Source organism: Hyperoodon ampullatus (genome assembly GCF_949752795.1).
Source record: "Hyperoodon ampullatus genome assembly, chromosome: 10".
Classification (NCBI taxonomy): Eukaryota; Metazoa; Chordata; class Mammalia; order Artiodactyla; family Ziphiidae; genus Hyperoodon; species Hyperoodon ampullatus.
The window spans coordinates 65,046,513-65,067,606 of NC_136923.1; the positions used below are offsets into that span (position 1 = coordinate 65,046,513).

Below are 21,094 nucleotides of genomic sequence, written 5' to 3' on the forward strand. Positions count from 1 at the left end.
CCCAAGGTTCCGTGTGGTTTTGAGGTGTCTCCGCCGCCCTGGCTGCGGCTTTCTTGGCCACTTGCGTGCGCGCTGCTCCAACACCCCCCGAAGTGAGCGGGCCGCCCCCGGCCCCGCACGGCACCCCGGCCCCTGCCTTGCCCCTGGTCCTCGGGCACCGCCTGCAGGCTGTGTAGCATTCTCAGTAATCATCGTCTCTGTACCCAGTAATAGGAGATCCCTCTCCGCAAACCACCAACATAGGCGTCAGAGAGTCTGCGAGATTCTTACAGATGTGGATGCACCCCATCAGAAGCCCACATACAAAAACGAGCTGGCAAAGATTAGTTTCTGAGCCCATTCCAGCCTGGCCAGATGTTGGTCCCTGGCGACTAGCCTGGACAGGTGAGGAGGGAGGAGCGGGAGAGGTGGGGCAGGTCGCGTGGGGGCTTCCGGCTGAGCATCCTCCATCCGGCTTCTGCGTTTCTGCACCAACGCCCAGTCTCTTGCGAACAGTAGATTGCAGCCCAGGGAGTAGCTGGGGAGGACCCAGGAGGCTCACTACTGGGTGATAATGACCATTCCCTTGTCCCTGATTCGTATCAAGGGACTAGGACCAGAACCCTGAACTGACCCTCTTCCTATCTCCAAATAACCAAACTGGCTCCTTCGCAAAGGGTTGCTGACCATGTGAAAACCAATCACATTTATGGATTGTTTTCTGGGGGTCTACTCTGACTCCCCACCTGGCCACCCCCCTAGTCCTCACACCTTCTGCTTCAAGTGAACTGGGCCTGTGACCTCTGAGTAGACACCACCCAGGCTCTTCCACCCCCACTACTGCCCCCAAACTGCTAAAATCTGGAGCCACGGAATCTGCATTTCTGCAGAGGACTGAAAGCTGAGTGTGCTACATGGCCAAAGCAAATCTGGGTCCGAAACTAGTTTTTGCAAGGCATATGTGGTCTCAGTTCCAACCGTGCACCAGACAGTTTTCCTGGGGTGAGTGGGGAGGGGAACATTTTGTCATTTCAACTCTACTAGGACAGCTTTTCACTTCCCAGTCAGTGAGGATGGGTCCAAGTACCATTGCCTTGTCTGTTTCTACCCTGGCATTATCACCTGAACTCTAATTCAAATCAATCCCTAAACTCCACTGCCCTACCCACTCCACCTCGTCTTTTGTTTGTGCTGGCTTGATTCCTGCATTCTCAAGGGAGGTTACCCGGACTTTGAACCTTAGTCACTCTTCCTTCATTCTTGCATTCCAGAAACCCAATTTGTGCCACCTTTAGTGGGAGACTGTGGTTCCTGCCTGAGAGCCTGGGTCTGGAATGGTAAGCAAGTCACTGGCCTTGTAAGTTTTCCAACTGCTTAAAAATAATAATAAAAATAAAGAAGGCCTGGCCCCCCATCTTAATCTTCTATTGACTTCCAGAGATTATCACACTAGATTATTATAATAAACACCAAATGTGTCTTTAAAATGTGGCTGATCTTTTTAAAAATTCAAACCTCAGGAAGCATTCCCTGTGTGCCTCTCCATGGCACTTATACTTCCCTGTGTTAGATTATTTTTGTAGCACCTTAATCCCCAAAAGACTGTGACCTTTTGGACATCAGGTACTGTCTCACTTGCTCTGTAGACCCCTGCAACTACCATAGTTCCATATGTACACTGAATGACCGGCTTGTCTTGGCTCTTTGGAAAGTCAGTGGCAGAATTCTTGACTTTCCTCATTTCCAAAGATCTGCCAAGAATCTGAAACATTAGTCTGGTAAGACAGAAAAAATGAAAACACTTTGCCAAGTGGAGAATTAGGGAAGCAATTCTTTATCCTCCTGAAGAGTTTGAGGGTTTCCCTATTGATATAATTTCTAGTTTCTTTCCCCATATGTATATGATTTGGACTCAAACAAAATTTAAACGACCATAGAAATCTAATTTTTTTGGAATAATGCAATTCATTTTCAGTATGAACCATTTTTCACATCCACTGGGGCTAGAGAGGTCTGACTTTCAACTCTGGCTCTGCCACCTAATAGCTTTGTTGAACAGGTTGCTTCACTTTTATAAGCCTCAGTTTTATCAGCACAAATGAGGACAATGGTCCATGGGTTGTTATCAGGATTAAATAAGATGGTGTTAGTAAAACGCTTAGCACAGTGTCAGGCACACATCTGTTCAATCAATAAATATTCACTATGTACTGGCTTGTCTGTGTAATCAACGTCTATCTTTGTTTTGGGGGTCACTCACTTTGGAGAAACCAGCTGCCGTGTTGAGCAACCCAATAGAGAGACCCACACAACAGTCTTTCCCATAGCTATGTGAGCGAGTAATATTGGAAGCCAACCCTCCAGTCTGTCATGCCTTCAAATGACTGTAGAACCAGCCAATCCCCTAAGTGCAACCTTGTGATAGACCAGGAACCAGGACCACTCAACTAAACTGCTCCTGGATTCTGAACTCTCAGAAACTGTGTGAAACAAATGTTTGTTATTTTAAGCTGCTAAGATTTGGTGTAATTTGTTACACAGCAACAGATAACTAGTAAATGTACTTACCATGCTTCACACATGGTGCTGCAGATAGGTCTTGCCCTCATGAAGCTTGTATTCTAAGGTTAAGAATGATAAATTCTCCATTAATGGGGGGCTTCCCTGGTGGTACAGTGGTTGAGAGTCCACCTGCCGATGTGGGGGACACGAATTCGTGCCCCGGTTCGGGAAGATCCCACTATGCCACAGAGTGGCTGGGCCCGTGAGCCATGGCCACTGAGCTTGCACACCCGGAGCCTGTGCTCCGCAACGGGAGAGGCCCCAACAGTGAGAGGCCCGCGTACCGCAAAAAAAAAAAAAAAAAAAAAAATTCTCCATTAATGGTGTTGTTGTTGTTATTATTAATTTTTTGACTATGATGGTTGTCATTAATTTCTTTTAAAGTGAAAGTCCAAAGTGATAGCTGGTAAGATGGGGTAAAATGGGGATTCAGAGGTTTGAACATGTGAATTTTAAAGGGAGACACCACCCCCATCCACTAGAATGACTAAAAAGAAAAGGATTGACAGTCTCAAATGTTACTGATATGGAGCAACTGGAACTCCGGCTTTGCTGCTGGGGGTGTAAAATGATAAAACCACTTTTGGAAAACAATTTTTAAGGTTTTTTATAAGCATATGCCTACCTTAATGATCCAGCCATTCTACCTACCCCTGGGTATTTCCATACAAAAGCTTGTTTACAAATGTTGATAGCAATTTTGTTAAAGATAGCCAAAAACTGGAAACCATCCAAATAGTCGTCAACAGATAAATGAATACTACACTGAAACAATGGAATAAGAACGATAAAAAGAAGTTTGTTCCTTTTCTACTACTTTTCTAATGTTAATAATACTTGTAACAATGTGGATGAATTTCAAAAACAGCATGCTTAGCAAAAAAAGCCAGACACAAAAGAGTATATACTGTATGATTCCTTTCATATACATGTAAATTCTAGAAAATGCAAACTAGTACAAGTGGTACAACCTAGATCACTGGGTACCTGCAGCCAGGGATTGAGGAAGAGATGTGGATAGAAAGATTGATCGCAAAAGGCATGAGGGAACTTTTTGGGATGATGGAAATATTCTACATCTTGATTGTGGTTGTTACGTGGGTGTGTACATTTATTAAACTCATCAAACTGTGTACTTAAAATGGGAACCTTTTATTGTCTAAAATGTATACATCAATAAAATTAATTTTAAAAGTTAACACATAGTATACAGGTAAATGTACCCAACAGGCAGTCGTAAATTACATCCAGGGCCAAGTCATGCTGTGTTATTTATTTATTGAGTGGCCGCTATGTGCCAGTCACTGATAAATTTACTGAGTTCTGGAGGCTGGGAAGTCCAAGATCAAGGCACCAGTAGATATGATGTCAGGTGAGGACCTGCATCCTGGTTCACAAATGATCGTCTTTTCACTGTGTCCTCACACAGAACAAGGGAACAGGGGAGCTCTCTGGGGTCTCTACTATAAGGGCACTAATCCTGTACATAAGGGTGCCACCCTCATGATCTAATCACCATCCAAAGTCTCTGCCTCCAGATACCATCACATTGGGGATTACATTTCAAAATATAAACTTAGAGGGAAACATATTTAGTCTATAGCATTTTATCTCCTCTGCTGGATGACAGCTGAAATTTTGTATTATTTTATGCTTAACTGAGATGCTTGAAAACTGAACTACACATGCATAATTAAAGGTCAGCCAGAGATATGGGCAGAGTTTATGCAGAATTTGGAGCATCCACTGTCACTCAATCCTTTCTGAGGTTTCCCCCTCTCACTTCCCAACTGCTGTGGTCACCCCAGCCCTGTCAGACTGCTCTAAACATTAGCTGTTTTCATTTATACAAGAAATATTACCTGTTCTGTGCAGTAGAGAATAGTGGCTACGCTTGTTAAAACCATGAAAACAGAACCTCACCTAGTGTTATATCCTCTTTCCAGTGTAGACTCCCCTTCAGTTTCCACTTGCTTTTGGTCACTCTCCAGGATCTTCAGATAGTTTTTTCTTAATATTTTGTCCAACATTATAATTGTTATCTGTGGGAAGGTTGGTCTGATAACCTTCCCACTCAGTCATTACTAAAGATAAAACAGTATTCCCTGCTTTTTATTAATCAGAATCATTTATTTATTCAGCTTTACAGGTTGTAATAGTATGTAAACAGTCTAAAATTTCACATTATGAAGACTTAAACTGCTCCTCCATTCAGAGAAGTTACAGATGAGCAGTTTGAGTTTATCTGCTCTTCTGTTTTTCTCAATCTGATGAATGTGCTCATGATGAGACAAATATTGAACAACACTTTGCCTTGATGGAGGTGAGCAAACACTGTCTGTCATGTAGGCTGGTGGAAAAAACTCATAATTTTACATTGAATTTTTGCATCTGCTGCTAACCAGGGATGAGATCTTGGTTGATTCATATTAACTCCAGTATTCATTTTCTTTATTTCTGCAAAAGAGATGAAAAATGCCACCCTCAAAAAGCTGTCAAGAAAACTGTGGATTAATGTAGTCAAAAGAGCTTTCTGTACCCCAGAAAACTACACATTAGGCATTAGTCACTGTCAGTACTCTTTTCTCAGTTACCAGCCAAAAGAAAGCCTTGGGTAAACAATATGTAAATTATTGGATTGGGAGAAGTTAGAATGTAAAGTTTTCAACATGAAAGAGACTATACCAAAGGAGCCCAGTACAAACTATAGTACCCGCCACTGAATCCATCTTTTTCTCTGCCTCTGTTTCACACCTTCCTTCTCCAGTAAACAGAAACACGTGGGGTGAAGCCTAAAGGAGGCTCATGAGCACACTTCCTCGGGTTGGGGCGATGATTTCCATTTGTATAATGCTTTTTAGTTTAAAGAGCCATAACATACACCATCTCACTTGATCAAAATGTATTTTTTAGTCATTTGGATAAACACAGAGGCTTCATTTTTTGCTTCATTTGTTTTTCACCTTGATCCACAAAGGATTTAAGAAGAGCATAAAGATTATCCTTTTCTCATATCACTCTTATTTTATAGTTATGGTGCCTACAATATAAACTAAAGTATTATGGACACTAAGTCTTCACTGAAGGCCAAGACCTACTGCATAAGAAATAAGAGAAAAAGATATCAATGAGCAGAACTGTGTTTCTTCTAACAACCAGGGTCATTCAGACAATTCAAACACCACTGCTAATAAAAGTGTGTTGATCAGTTCACTAGAATAAACCTAGAAAAAGTCATGTTTCTCCAGTGAATTTTGCACCATCCATAACACTGATATAAACTTGATTGGAGAAATAACACCTTTTAAGCCCTGTCAGAATAAAATGTTGTGAGGTTACTGAAAAGGATTATTTTTAATTTTAGTTTTATTAAGGTATAATGGACATACAAAATTATAAGATATTTAAAGTGTATATCATGGTGATTTGTATACATTGTGAAAGGATTCCTTCATGTAGTTAATTAACACATCCATTACCTTACACACTTAGCTCTTTCTTTCTTTTCTTTTTTTTTTTTTTTTTTTTTGGTAAGAGCATTTATGTTCTAATTTCTTAGCAAATTTTAATTATGCAATACAGTGTTATCAACTATAGACACCATGTTTTACATTAGCTCATAAGACATTATTCATCGTATAACTGAAAGTTTGTGCCCTTTTACCAAATTCACTCTTTTCCCTCTGCCCACTGGCAACCACCTTTCTACTCTCTGTTTCTATGAGTTTGACTCTTTTTTTCAGATTCCACATGTAAGTGATACTATGTAGCATTTATCTTTCTCTGTTTGATTTTTGTGTATGGTATAAGAAAGGGGTCCAGTTTCATTCTTTTCCATGTGGCTCTCCAGTTTTCCCAGCACCATTTACTGAAGAGTCTATTGTTTCCCCATTTTATATTCTAGTCTCCATTGTAGTAAATCAATTGACCAAATATCCATGGATTTATTTCTGGGCTCTGTATTATGTTCCTTTGATCTATGTGTCTGTTTTTATACCAATACCATACTGTTTTGATAACTATAGCTTTGTAATATAGTTTGAAATTAGGACACTTGATGCCTTCAGCCTCATTCTTCTTTCTCAAGATTGCTTTGACTTTTCAGGGGTTTTTGCAGTTGCATACACATTTTAAGATTGTTTGCTCTATTTCTGTGAAAAATTCCATTGGAATTTTGATATTGATTGCATTGACTCTGTAGATTGCTTTGGGTAGTATAGACATTTTAACAATATAATTTTTCAAATCCATGAACATGAAATATCATTCCATTTATTTGTGTCTCATTCAGTTTCTTTAATCAATGTTTTTTCAGTGTACAGATTTTTCACTACTTTGTTCCTAGGTATTTCATTCTTTCTGATGCAATTGTAAGTGGGATTGCTTTCTTAATTTCTCTTTCTGATAGTTCATTATCAATGAATAGAGACACAACTGATTTTAGTGTATTGATTTTGTATCCTGAAAATGTACCAAATTTGTTGTTAGTTCTAACAGTTTTTGGTGGAGTTTTTAGAGTTTTCTATCTATATAATATCATGTTATCTGCAAATAGAGATAGTTTTACATCTTTCTTTCTGATTTGGATGCCGTTTATTTTTTTTCTTTCCTACTTGCTCTGGCTAGATCTTCTAATACTCTATTGAATAAAAGTGACAACAGTGGGCATCTGCTCTTGTTCTGGATCTTAGGGAAAATCAGTTTTTCACCATTGAATACTGTGTTAGCTGTGGGTTTATAATATATCGACTTTGTTATGTTGAGCTATGTGCCCTATATACCCAGTTCTTTGAGAGCTTTTATTATAAATGAATGTTGAATTTTGTCACATTCTTTTCCTGCATCTATTGAGATAATCATATGATTTTTATACCTTAGTTTGTTAATGTGAATGTCTATTTCCTTCCCCAGGTTAGGGAAGTTTTCAGCTGTTGTTTCTTCAAATAAGTTTTCTGACCATTTCTCTCTCTCTCTCTCTTCTCTGCCTGGACCCCTATAATATGAATATTTGTCCACTTGATGTTTTCCCATAAGTCCCTCAAGCTGTCTTCATTCTTTTTTTCTTTTTGCTCTTCTGATTAGATGAGTTTCTCTGCCCTTCCTTTGAATTCTCTAATTTTTTTCTTCTTCTTCATTTAGTCTGCTATTGAACTCCTCTATTGAATGTTTCAGTTCGATTATTGTTTTCTTCAGCTCTATTTTTTTCTTTTTGGTACTTTGCTATATTCTCTCTTTGTTGAAATTTTCACTTTGTTCATGCATTGCTTTCTTGACTTCAGTAAGCATATTTCTGACCACTATTTTGAATTCTTTATCAGGTAAATCACTTACATTTCATTAAGGTCTGTTTCTGGAGTTTTATCATATCTTTGTTTGGAACATACTCTTCTTTTTTCTTCATTTTCTTTGACTCTCTGTGCCGAATTCTGCACATTGGGTAAAACAGCCATCTCTCCCAGTCTGGACAGAGTGGTCTTGTGTGAGAGATTAACCTTATTGCTCAGCCTGGCCTGAGCTATTTGTTGTCTCTGAAACCTTTGTGATTGTCCAAGCCGCCTTCTTTGTTCTTAGTGGCTCCCAGTAATTGAGGGTGTGCCAAGGCCCATTTCAATATGGGTATTTTCTCATTTGCCCAATGTACAGACATCACTCAACTAGTTTCTAGATTTCTTTTAGAGGAAATTGCTCTGTGTGTAACCATAGATTTAGTGTATCCAGAAAAGGAGGTGAGTTTAGGAGACTCCTATGTTGCTGTCTTAGACTGGGACTCTAATGAAGCTTTCTCAAAGAAAAGAAAGATAGCTGTGAACTTCCAGGCTGACATTTACCCAAAAAAAAAAAATTTTAACTGTTTAAGAATACCAGGTAGCGGGGCTTCCCTGGTGGCACAGTGGTTGAGAGTCCGCCTGCTGAGGCAGGGGGCACGGGTTCGTGCCCCGGTCCGGGAGGATCCCACATGCCGCAGAGCGGCTGGACCTGTGAGCCATGGCCGCTGAGCCTGCACATCTGGAGCCTGTGCCCACAGCAGTGAGAGGCCCGCGTACTGCAAAAAAAAAAAAAAAAAAGAATACAAGGTAGCTTATTTTTCATCTTCCAATTATATTACTAATCAAACAATAAAGAAATATGTCTTATTTATTTATTTACTTATTTATTTTAAAGTACAGTATTTATATTTTATCCAATGATATTTCTTTACTTCAGAAACCATCTGGAGGCCTCCTCAATTCTAATTTATTCTTAGTATTTTCCATTAGTGGATCAACTAACAAATCTTTTTTTTTCCATTTCCCCCCACAAAACACCAGGAAGAAATCTTTCTAAAGAGCAATATCTTGGGCTTCCCTGGTGGCGCAGTGGTTGAGAGTCCGCCTGCCGATGCAGGGGACACGGGTTCGTGCCCCGGTCCGGGAAGATCCCACATGCCGCAGAGCGGCTGGGCCCGTGAGCCATGGCCGCTGAGCCTGCGTGTCCGGAGCCTGTGCTCCGCAACGGGAGAGGCCACAACAGTGAGAGGCCCGTGTGCCACAAAAAAAAAAAAAAAAAAAAAAAAAAAGAGCATTATCTTGCTGTAAAAAATTTTATTTTCTTAATATGTTGAGTAATTTGTAAACAAATGCATTTCTTTTTATTAATTCTACTAGCACCTTAAAAGAGGTAAAAAATTAAAATGTTAGTGTGAAAATATCAGTAAGTAATATTATTATAAATCTATCATTTGGATAAGCTGAATCAATTTGTAGGAAGGCAACACTACAAGTATATCTGCTATAAGAAAATCAAGCATGAAGATACCTAATCTTATAACAAATTTCAATGGGGAGATGCTTTCTCTCAATTTTGTTGCTTTGCCAAAAAAATTTACTGCAGGATTTAAATGGATCATTATTTTAATGCATTGAAATTGAATTTTACTTACCAAAAAAATTGTTTCATACAATTTTGTAGGTAGACATCTAATGCACACAGCTAAGTATAACTGTATTAGTCTTGAATATGATTATTATTCAAGACCTGTACTTAACAGTGAAGACATTACTCTGTGAAAGTCCAGAGCCAATCAGAACATGAACGTTCACCAGACAGTTTGAATCTCTCTTAGACCTGCTGTGTAAGAAGAATTGAGGAAAATTCACATTAAAAGCACAACTTGCTAAAATCTACATACATGTATAAGGAAAGTTCACTTGATAGGCTTGTTTCATATTTTTTTTAATTTATTTTGCTGAAGTATAGTTGACTTACAATGTTGTGTTAATTTCTGCTGTACAGCAAAGTGATTCAGTTATACATATATAGACATTCTTTTTCATATTCTTTTCCATTATGGTTTACCACAAGATATTGAATATAGTTCCCTGTGCTATACAGTAGGCTTGTTTCATATTTTTAAATCTCTTAAGTGATATAGAAAAGAACAAACTTCACATTTATAAGAAAAATTTAAACTAATTCTCTTCTAGACCATAAAGTAAAATTATTAATAAAAGCCACTGAATTAGGAATTCAGTGAGTCTCAGTCCTGGCTTTTCAACAAAATAACACTGGACATCAGAAGATTCATCTCTCCTGTGCCTGTTTCTCATCTCTAACCAGAGCAGATGGGATGACAAAGTATTATATATAAGGTCTCTGACAGCTCCTTTTAAAAGGACTATAATTCCTCTTCTGCACAATGTTCTGCTCTATACCTTTTAGCAAGAGTAAATGGCACAAAATCCATCATAAGGAAATGATCCTTCACGTTTTCATTTTTGTAAACATTTCTCTTTCAGGGTTCGCAGCCAGTGCATCTCCATTTTTCCATTATCAGTTTTCCTCTTCCCAATGTAACTGTCATCATCAAATCTCTTTGCCTCAGAATATTCACCTGTTCATAGTCCCGTACATTCTTTTCTTTGTCTGTTCATCTGGCTCCTCATTTCTCTCTACTTTACTGAGAAAGAATACTTCAAAGACAGAAATTGTTAAGTTTAATAGAGTGATTGGCTGTCACAGACAGCCCAATAATTAAATACTGTCCCTAATAATATAGACTCTCAGTAATTATTAGAAATAGAAGAACACAAAGTGTCAAATTGTTGGATTGACCTTCTTAATCTCCAAGCAAGTCGTATTTACATAAAAGATAGGTTTTTCTACTTGTACAATAAAATATAATAAAATGTTAATATTTATAATACCAATTTTTTTAGTATTTATGATATGTTTGTCTAGTTACATCATACATAGTTTAGTATTTACATAATCTGTCTTTGAAACCTGAAAGGATGCAACTGTCAAATTTGATCTACATGGTTCCCTCTTGGGAGGCTAATGCAGCTAGGCAGTGCCATGGCTAAGGGGCAGCCAGCAGGAGAAAGAGGGAAGAAGAGCCGAGAGATCATCCAAAGGCAGAACACTTCACCCTGGGGAGGTGGCTGGAGCACACTGTGGCTTAGCTGGGAATAATAAACAAGTTGCCTTCCCAGTGTGGGCTGGGAGTGGTATTTACATGTCACCATGACTACCTTCCTGATCTTTAGGGCTCCCTGAGGAAGGAAGCTGCAGTGTGTGTGTGTGTGTGTGTGTGTGTGTGTGTAGACCAAAGAGGAGGACGTGGAAAATGTACCAGGGAGACAGCCAAAGGGGAAATGGTTCTTAAGAAACAAACCAGATCAGAGGAAATGTATAATTAGGCTTAGAGTGGGAATTGAAAGTAGAGATGGTGTTATAAGTTGTAACACGTTGTATTGTAACACTATGCAAAAGAAGTCATGATTGTTATTATTTCGTGGGGTATGTTGAAGCTCTTCTGATACAGCCGGTTGCACTGCTTAGCAGTGTTTTTGTTCCCAAAGGGTGTGAGTCTCTTACAGAAAGACAGGACTAACTTTCCTATGAAAGTGATGACATACAACTGGACACATCACAATCCCCAGGCTAGCTCTGTAAGACTAAACCACATTGTAGGCAGACTCTCATATGGCCCCAATGATCTCCACATCTCTGTATACAAGAGGTTCTTATATTATTCCCTCCTCTTGAGTGTTGGCTGCATTTATTGACTTGCTTCTAAGGAATAAAAAGGCAGCAAAAGTCATGGGATGTCACCTCTGAGATTCAATTATAAAAAGACCATGGCTTCCATCTTAGGTGTCTTGCCCCTTCTGTCTTAGGTGGCTTGCTCTGGGGGAAGCCAGTGCCATGGCACGAGACAGCCCTGCAGAGACACCCACTTGAAGAAGCTTGGAAGCAGATCTCTTGAAACACGTCAGCAGCCACGTGAGTGAGCTCAGAAGGAGATTCTCCCCAAGTTGAGCCTTGAGTTGACTGCAGGTCAGCTGACATCTTGACTGCAATCTCAACGGGAGGCTGAGCCAGAATCAACCCAGGAAGCTGTGCCCAGATCCCTGACCCACAGAAACCTGGAGATAATAGATGTTTATTGCTTTAGGCTGCTAAGTTTGGAGTAGTTTGTTGCACAGCCATAGAGGACTAATTCAAACCATGACAGGTAACACATAACATAGCTGAAATGCTATATAAGGTGCAGCGGAAGAGTTAGAATCAAGGCAGGCAGGGGTTGGGACAGGAGAGATGTGGACGGTGACACAGCTCACGGAGCAGCTGTGTTGTCCTGTGTGCCAGGCACCTTACAGACACACCTGAGGTTATTCTCATTACTCTGGAACACTGGAAACGTTCTCCCCACATCACACATGCATAACCTAAGGTTCAGAAGGGTTAACTAATTTGCCCGACTCTAGGGAATTCCCTGGCGGTCTCGTGATTAAGACTCCGCGCTTTCACTGCTGAGGACACGGGTCAGTCCCTAGTCAGGGAACTAAGATTCCACAAGCCCCACGGCGCAGTCAATAATAATAATAACAATAACAATAATAATAATTTGCCCAACTCTGTAGCGCTAGTAAGTAGCAGACACTGGTTTTGAACTCTGGTTTGTGAGCAGATATGATACATATACATGAAGGTCCTGCTTCTATTACGCTAATTGCAATGAATGACACTGGTAATGAGTGGAAAATCACACCCGATTGCACCTTTCAGACACATGCCTCACATTTCACGGGATAAGAGCTGAAGTCGGGTGTGAGCAGATCTCTGCAGGAACATGAATGGTGGCGGTGTTGGGGAGGGGATGGAGGAAAGCCCCATGTGGGTTACATCAGACACAACAGCACAGCCTCTGTTACCCGCTGGGACGGCTCTGGTTCTGGTATCAGAGTGACATGGGTTCAGACCAATTATTGGTTCTATGACCAGGACAGGTTACTTCTTGCTGCCATAGTTTCCTTATCGGTACTGACTCAACGAGGCCATGCATAGAAACTGCTTGGCAGAGAGTCAAGCATATGGCAGACACTTAATAGATGTTCACAACTAATAATACTATTATTATGGTTTTCTCTTCAAATTTGCCTTTCTGTTAATAAATATGTAATTACTAGTACTGCCTTTTATGCTCATTAGTCAGAGTGATTGTTTTTTTAAGGGAAGGAAAACTATTTCCCTACAATAATTGGGTGAGAGAGTTGAGGCAGAAAAAAAAACTACACTAGAATATGAGAAAAGGGAAAGGGAAATAAAAACAAAAGGTGTGTGTTTGTGAGATAATGATTGTGAGAACAGTGCTGGGAGCAGAGGCAGGGAGGCATGTGGACTCTGTCTGCAAGGAGCAAAGGCTGCATTTTGTCCATCTTCCTATTGTCCTAACACCATCAGGCCCACGGTCCTTCCATGAATGCACAATGAGCTCTTTCATTCAGCAAACGCTACGCAAACTTATGGCACACCATCACGCTTCCACGAGGGTAGCATCGCAGAGCTTCCGTTCTAATAAGGCAAGAGAGGCAATCAACACATAATACACAGAGTAAATCTACATACACAAAGCATGAGTACATTTGGAAAGTCATAACCGCGAGAGAGATTTTAAAGCAGGAAAAGGGGCTGGAAAGACCAAAGAAGGGGTCATGCTGCCTAAACCAGGGTGATCAGGGCGTTGGTGGCTTCCAAGGCTGCCTTCTGAGTGTGGTGGGAGGGGGGAGCCTCTTTGGAGGGGTGCAGCCTGGGCGCGTCCACAGGGGAATGCTTGGGCGCGCAGTGCTGGCAAGGAGGCTGGCCAAAGCCAGAAGTGGCACCCCACCAGCTAGGTAGAGAGGGAACCCACCAGTGATTCGGTCCCTAGCAAAAGTTCCACCAGATCCTTGACCCCTTGGCATTCACCTTAAAAGTAGTCAGCGAATCTTTTTCACACATGGACAGGCACTTTTCAACCCGCTGCCTCTGCACTGGGACTTGGGGCCAGTGAGTGTGGCTGTGAAACCTTCAAGAGTGGAGTCTCGGGCTTCCCTGGTGGCGCAGTGGTTGAGAGTCCGCCGGCCAACGCGGGGGACGCGGGTTCGTGCCCCGGTCTGGGAGGATCCCACGTGCTGCGGAGCAGCTGGGCCCGTGAGCCATGGCCGCTGAGCCTTCGCGTCCGGAGCCTGTGCTCTGCAGTGGGAGAGGCCACAACAGTGAGAGGACCGCGTACCGCAAAAAAAAAATAATAAAATTTAAAAAAGGGTGGAGTCTCCACAGACACAGAGAACACACTTGTGGTTGCCAAGGGGGAGGGACCTGGGGAGGGATGGAGTGGGAGTTTGAGATGAGCAGATGCAAGCTATTATCTATAGGATGGATAAAAAACAAGGTCCTACTGTAGAGCACAGGGAACTATATTCAATATCTTGAGATAAACCATAATGGAAAAGAGTATAAAAAAGAATGTATATATATGTATAACTGAGTCACTTTGCTATATAGCAGAGATTAACACAACATTATAAAACAACTATACTTCAATTAAAAAAAGATTAAAAAAAAGAGTGGAGTCTCAGTTTCCCACAGCTCCCCAGCCCTCCCATATGTAAGCACCCCTAGTTTTCAAAGCCACGCGTTATGCAGGCTCGTCTTCCATGTGTAGGTCTCCAGGGCCAGGGGGCCCAATGTGGGGCTTGAACACCTTTCTCCTAAGGGAGGACCTCGCCTTTGTGATTTCCCCTCCTGCTGTGGGTCCCCTCACCGGGGGTGTGGGTCCAACTAGACTACGTCTCTGCCCCTCCTACCCATCTCCATGTGATTTTTGTCTTTATATCCTTAGCTGCGGAAGAGCTGTCCTCCTGGTCTTCAGAGAGAGCTGCTCTCTATGGAGTCGTAGTTTCAGTGTGTCCATGGGAGGAGGTGAGCTAAGGGTCTTCCTACTCTGCCATCTTGATCCTGCCTGGTACCTTTTTCTGTTTATTCTAACTCACTCTTTTAGATGTATTGTGTGTGTGTGTTTTAGAAATACATTAGCACAATGGTAAATGAATACAGTGTATAAAAAAGTAAAAATATATTGGGGGAGTTAAATGAAAAAAGAAAAAGACATGTTTGGTTCTTTAAAAAAAAACAAAAACAAGTAATTTGTAGGGTGATACTTAGGCACCATATTATTCTCCAATGACCTTTCACCTAGTAGCGTTAGCATTCATCGATGATCTTTGGCTACATCAATTATTTAAGTGGGAGCTGCAAAAATGATGCATTTTCTAGTTCTACCCTTTCTCCTAAATCTGTTTGCTGGCTTTGTTCTGGGAAGAAAGAGCTTCTTCTTGTTAACTGGGGATGAACTAGGACCACTGAGTTTCAAAATTTCAGACTTTAAGGACCATTGTTATTTTCACCAAAGCTGCTTCTTTATGATTTTGTAGATTGTGCTTTGCACAACTCGAGTGGTGGGGGGCTGACATAGTAGTCATTGTAGACTGTGTAATTATTATGACAATTTTCTGGAAGACAGCAGAAAAGCTTCTTGAGGAAGGGTCCTCTTTTCTAATTTAGCCCGAGCTGCACTTGGGCTGGCAGCTGGGACATATGTACCCCCATCCCTGGCCACTCACCTTCAGACCTTGGAAATCAGCCTCTGGAAACCATTCTGGGGTGTTCCCCAGCTGTGTGCTTCTCCCCAGAACTCTGTCCCACCAGACACGTTTCTCCCATTCCCGATTTCTTTCCTATCATCCTTTATCATCTACTGGAAGAGCACTGAGGCAACTCTGAATTGGGGGTGTTTTCAGTGTAGAGGAAGAAAGGGAAGGTACCTGCCATTCACTGATGTTTTGTGAACGATTCCGGATGTTTTGTGCACTCACCAGTTTTCAGAATCTTCTCTCTTCTGTCCTGTGCAGGAGTAAACAGTACCCACCATTCGTTTCTTTACCTCCTTCTATTTCTAGCAGACCAGAATTCTACAAAGGGGTACATTTTCCAATGTATTTATAGGCAACCAAGAGAAATGGCAAGACATTTTACTCAGAAACATTTGCACACCTAGTCAGTGATGCTTAGTGAAAATCGTCTACATCTAGTGGGATGGAGCAAAGTGTCTTCTTATGGACTCATTAAACATCTACAGGGGGCTTCCCTGGTGGTGCAGTGGTTAAGAATCCGCCTGCCAATGCCAGGGACATGGGTTCAAGCCCTGGTCCAGGAGCAACTAAGCCTGTGCACCACAACTACTGAGCCTGTGCTCTAGAGCCCACAAGCCACAACTACTGAACTCACATGCCACAACTACTGAAGCCTGTGCACCTAGAGCCTGTGCTCCGCAACAAGAAAAGCCACTGCAATGAGAAACCTGTGCACCTCAACAAAGTGTAGCCCCCGCTCGCTGCAACTAGAGAAAGCCCGCGCACGGCAACGAAGACCAATCGCAGCCAAAAATAAATTAATTAAATAAATAATTAAAAACAAACAAACATCTGCGGGGTCGCTCTATTCCCAGCTCAGCTAGAGCAGCTGTTTGCTTAAAAGCTGTCACGTCCACCTCCCCTTTGTGCTCTGTGTTTCAGCAATTCCCCGAATGATGGAAATTTTCAGCTCTTTCTCTCGCCCTCTTGCCCAAGGAACCTGTTGGCAATTACAGCCTTTCCTTGACAAGGTCCTTTTGACACAGCCTGCTGATGGCAGTTGCCTCCAGGAGGGTTCAGCTGTTTTAGGAACAGGGTGACAGTCAATTGCTTCGATTTCCACTTGTTGTTAAAACTTTTCCAGGACTTTTCAAGGTGGTCTTGTACCATCATGACAATTTTCTTTTCTCACCATGGGTGCTGTCATGTATAATTAAGCTCTGTGCTCCAGAATGAAGTCAGAAGTGGTGATTACATTACCATCAGCTGAATGCCACCAACTCTATCCCTATGAAATTTAGAGAAGCTTCATGCAGTGACTTTTATTTTTTGCCCTCTTTTAACAAGAACTCAGTTCATACACCTATGAAACATTTCACTTTAGAAATTAGAAGACAGGTTTGAGCCACCCTGTCTGTATCTGGAAATCAGAGTTTTTTCACCTTGGCACTATTAACATTTTAGGTTGGATAACTCTTTGTCATATAGGGTGTCCTGTGCATTATAGAATGTTTACCAACATCCCTGCCTCCACCTGCTAGATGCCAGTAGCACACCTCTCCCAAGCTGTTACATCCAAAAATGTCTCCAGTTATTACCAAATGTCCCCTGGGGGGCAAAGTTGTCTCCAGTTGAGAATCATTGTCCTAAATGATAAAGTATTGATATAACTGTGTTCAGTTTGGTAACATACATTTCTTTTTATGACATTTTTATATTCTTTTCCATTATGGCTTATTACAGGATATTGAATATAGTTTCCAGTGCTATATAGTAAGACCTTGTTGTTTATCCATTCTATATATAATAGTTTGCATCTGCTAATCCCAAACTCCCACCCTATCCCTCCCCTTCCCCTTTGTCAACCACAACTCTGTTCTCTATGTCTGTGAGTCTGTTTCTGTTTCATGGATATGTTCATTTGTGTCGTATTTTAGGTTTAAGTGGTACCATATGGTATTTGTCTTTCTCTGGCAGTCTTACCTCACTTAATACGATAATCTCTAGGTCCATCCATGTTACTGAAAATGGCATTATTTCACTCACTTTTATGGCTGAGTAATATTCTGTTGTATATATGTACCACATCTTCTTTATCCATTCATCTGTCGATGGACATTTAGGTTGTTTCCCTGTCTTGGCTATTGTAAATAGTGCTGCTATGAACATAGGGGTGCATATATCTTTTCAAATTATAGTTTTGTCTGGATATATGTCCAGGAGTGGGATTGTTGGATCATATGGCAACTCTATTTTTAGTTTTTTTAGGAACCTCCATACTGTTCTCCATAGTGGCTGCACCAACTTACATTCCCACCAACAGTGTAGGAGGGTTCCCTTTTCTCCGCACCCTCTGGTAACATACATTTCATTGTTTTATTCTTACCTTTAAAAGCCTCACAAAATCTCTGCCTTGCCTAAAGGTATAATGGAAATAAAGTTCTTAATCTTACTTATTTTTCTACAGAGTTATCCAAAGTGATTCCTAATGAGTGTAACCAATTAAAGGGCTAATAGGGAGGGGAATACTTCTTTTCTGTATAATAGACTAAGCAATGCCAGTTTATTCACTGTGGGTAACTTTAAAAATACCAGAAGAAATGGGTAAAAAATAAGAACTTGTGCCATTTTGTCACATGATTAACCTGTTGATTTGTTTTTAAGAGTAAGATATTTTGGAAACCTAAGTTTAATAGCAATTCTACCACCATTAAGACTAGGTTCCCTCTAAGATGATTATTCCAGGACCTAAGATGATACAATGATATAGGCTGATGGGATCTTCCAGGCAACCTCAACACAACTCTTCACTGGCAGCCAGGACACTGAAACCCCTTGCAGTACAGTAGTGTATGTGTGTCTGTGTGTGCCTGTGTGTCTCTGTGTGTGCCTGTGTGTCTCTGTGTGTATGTATGTGTGTGTATGTGTGTATATATGTCTGTGTCTGTGTATGTGTGTACGTATATGTGTGTATGTGCATGTGTGTCTATGTATATGTGTATGTGTGTGTGCCTGTGTCTGTATGTGTATGTGTGTGCATGTATGTATATGTGTATGTGTGTGTGCCTGTGTGTCTGTATGTGTGTGCCTGTGTATGTGTGTTCGTGTGTATGTGTGTACATGTGTGTGTGTGTGCATGTATTGTGCTTGTGTGTGTGTGTGTGTGTGTGTGTGTGTTCCGTGCTGTCATGGTTCTCCAGCATTCTCTTCCCTCCCTGGCTCTGCTCATCTGACTGTTGCCGATCTCGGGAGGCTGAGCTGCTTTTCCTTTGCTTCCCTGAAATGCTTCCCTAGAACAGTGATTCCAGCCCAGGGTGATTTCTTCCATCCTTAAATCCTCAGTGTGTATCCTCTACAACAGCATCTCCCCATTCTCTTGGAATGTTTCATTGGTTTTATACAAAAATGTGTTCCATGTTCAAATAAATGGGGAACTTGGCATCAACAAAAGGTCTGCAGATTACATTGCAGCAGACACCCCCCAGCCTTCATAGGCTAATATGCACAGAGAATCTCCAAGGAAGGGGCCCCCTGTGAGTGTTTCCCCAGCTTAATGCACTCTGGGACACTTCACAGAGCATCTAATGGGACTAGAGTTTCTCAGAAGACTTTTCTGCACCACTCCTGTGACACTTAGCATATGCTATGCTATGTTTTTATCTCTGCATTTCATTTCACCTTCCCTACATCATAAGGGAAACTCCAGGGCAAGAATAAAATTCTAGCCATATACACAGGAGATGCTCTGTAACTGATATAAAAATATTGATGTTGATATAAAAATGCAAATCCACTTAACAGCTGACCTTTGATTTAGAGCCCCACAGATGGCTGTGCAGGTTGAGAACATGACACTTTTGGGGGCGACATTCACCTCCAGCGTGAGGAGGGCTTCTGCAGGCACTACACGACCTGGGCAAACACACCCAGGGGCCCCCACCTTCCAGCCCTTCTGCCCTGGAGTGCTGTGTTTTCTTCACATCCACCAGAGCCTGGAATGCAGCAAATCTTCACATGCTGATACATATTTCATTCACACAAAATCATCAGTCAGAACCATATCCTTTACTGAAGATTTTATGCGACAATCAGCAGAGGGGATTTGCATTGCCCACGGTCAGGGGACATTAAAAATTACCCATTAGACCTTTCTATTCTCCTGAAGACACTCTTCAGCTCTGCCACTAGGGTGGGCCTTGTTTTCTCTGTCCTTCCTTCTAGAAGCACGCTGACTTCCCCCCTTGTTTTAATTTGCTTTCTCTGAACCACTGTGGCAAGGCACAGAAAAAGGAAGCAAACAGCCTGAAGCCACCACAGAAAGTCTTTATGACATCAAGGAGGGGAGCTGGTGTTTGAAGGTTTGGGGCGGGGATGAAGTGGGAATGCCAGCAAAACAAACCAACATGGAAAACAATTGCTATGGCTTAGTTAGAAATATCTATACATGTCAATGGGCTCAAATTACACAATGGTATAATGTCTGCGATGTGCATGTGGCTCCTGCGCTGAATTCGGAAACGCGGTGTGGTCCACGCCATTGCCTGTCTGAGACCTTCAGCAGCTCATAAGATGCTACTGGCAGCTCTGTGTGCTCTGAGCAACCCCAGCAGGAAAACTGGGGTTGGACGGGTAGAACCTTTCTTTTTTTTTTCTTTTTTTCTATACGCGGTCCTCTCACTGCTGTGGCCTCTCCCGTTGTGGAGCACAGGCTCCGGATGCGCAGGCTCAGCGGCCATGGCTCATGGGCCCAGCCGCTCCGCGGCATGTGGGATCCTCCCGGACCGGGGTACGAACCCATGTCCCCTGCATCGGCAGGCGGACTCTCAACCACTGCGCCACCAGGGAAGCCCTGGTAGAACCTTTCAAAGGGCAGCATGGAGGGTGGTCCTTCCCACTAAAACATGAGCAGGGAACTTTAGGGTCAGTCTTCAGGCAAGTGTAGTTTTACGTGACATCTACTGGAGGGTGAGAGATGGGTGTCCACAGAAGGCAGGATCAGCTGATTTCCAAGCCCCCTGAGTCCAGAAAACAATGCTCTCATGCAGCTGCTGTTAAAGGCTAGTGACCAGTGGGGAGGGCAAGGCCCCAGGCCCAGGAAAGCCCTTTCTTTTGTAGAAACAGAGTCAGAAGCCTAACAAAAGTGGAACCACCCTTCAGCTCTGAAGTGCTGAGAGGCCTGCGAGTCTTTGGACCATTTTATGAAGCAGTTTTCAGTCAAATCCTGGAGCTTTCCACAGAAGGGGAGAACTATAAGTCGATTTATACCCTATTATATTATGTTAGGCACTTGTTTCTCTGACAAAGTTACTGACTGCAAAATAGAAAAGGCTGGTAAAACATGCCATCTTGTGCCAGTGAAGTCCTGAGCCAGTAATTAGCACAAATCTCCAGAATAATCTTCTTGGGCCTTTTAGTTACCCACAGGCCGATTCTAGCTGCTGTGGACATGCTCAGATAAGCTTCTCTTGCATTTTAACTGTGTTCACATGACAAGGGACTGTGCATGGCAGGCAGTGGAACTTTTGCAAGCTTGTCTAAAGACAGAAGCCACCGCAGAGTGACAAAACTCTCCTGCTCTCTTCCAAAATAAGCCCTCAGAGCTGCAGCGTGGTGTCGGA

General features: G+C 41.9%; 1 long non-coding RNA gene across 1 annotated transcript; it reads left to right on the plus strand.

The window, feature by feature from the left end:
* The first annotated feature begins 318 nt into the window (after positions 1 to 318).
* Positions 319 to 8,970, plus strand: LOC307059478. Its single transcript, XR_013811129.1, has 3 exons — positions 319 to 384; positions 1,251 to 1,316; positions 8,850 to 8,970. It is a non-coding gene; the product is annotated as an uncharacterized lncRNA (long non-coding RNA).
* Positions 8,971 to 21,094: the final 12,124 nt, after the last annotated feature.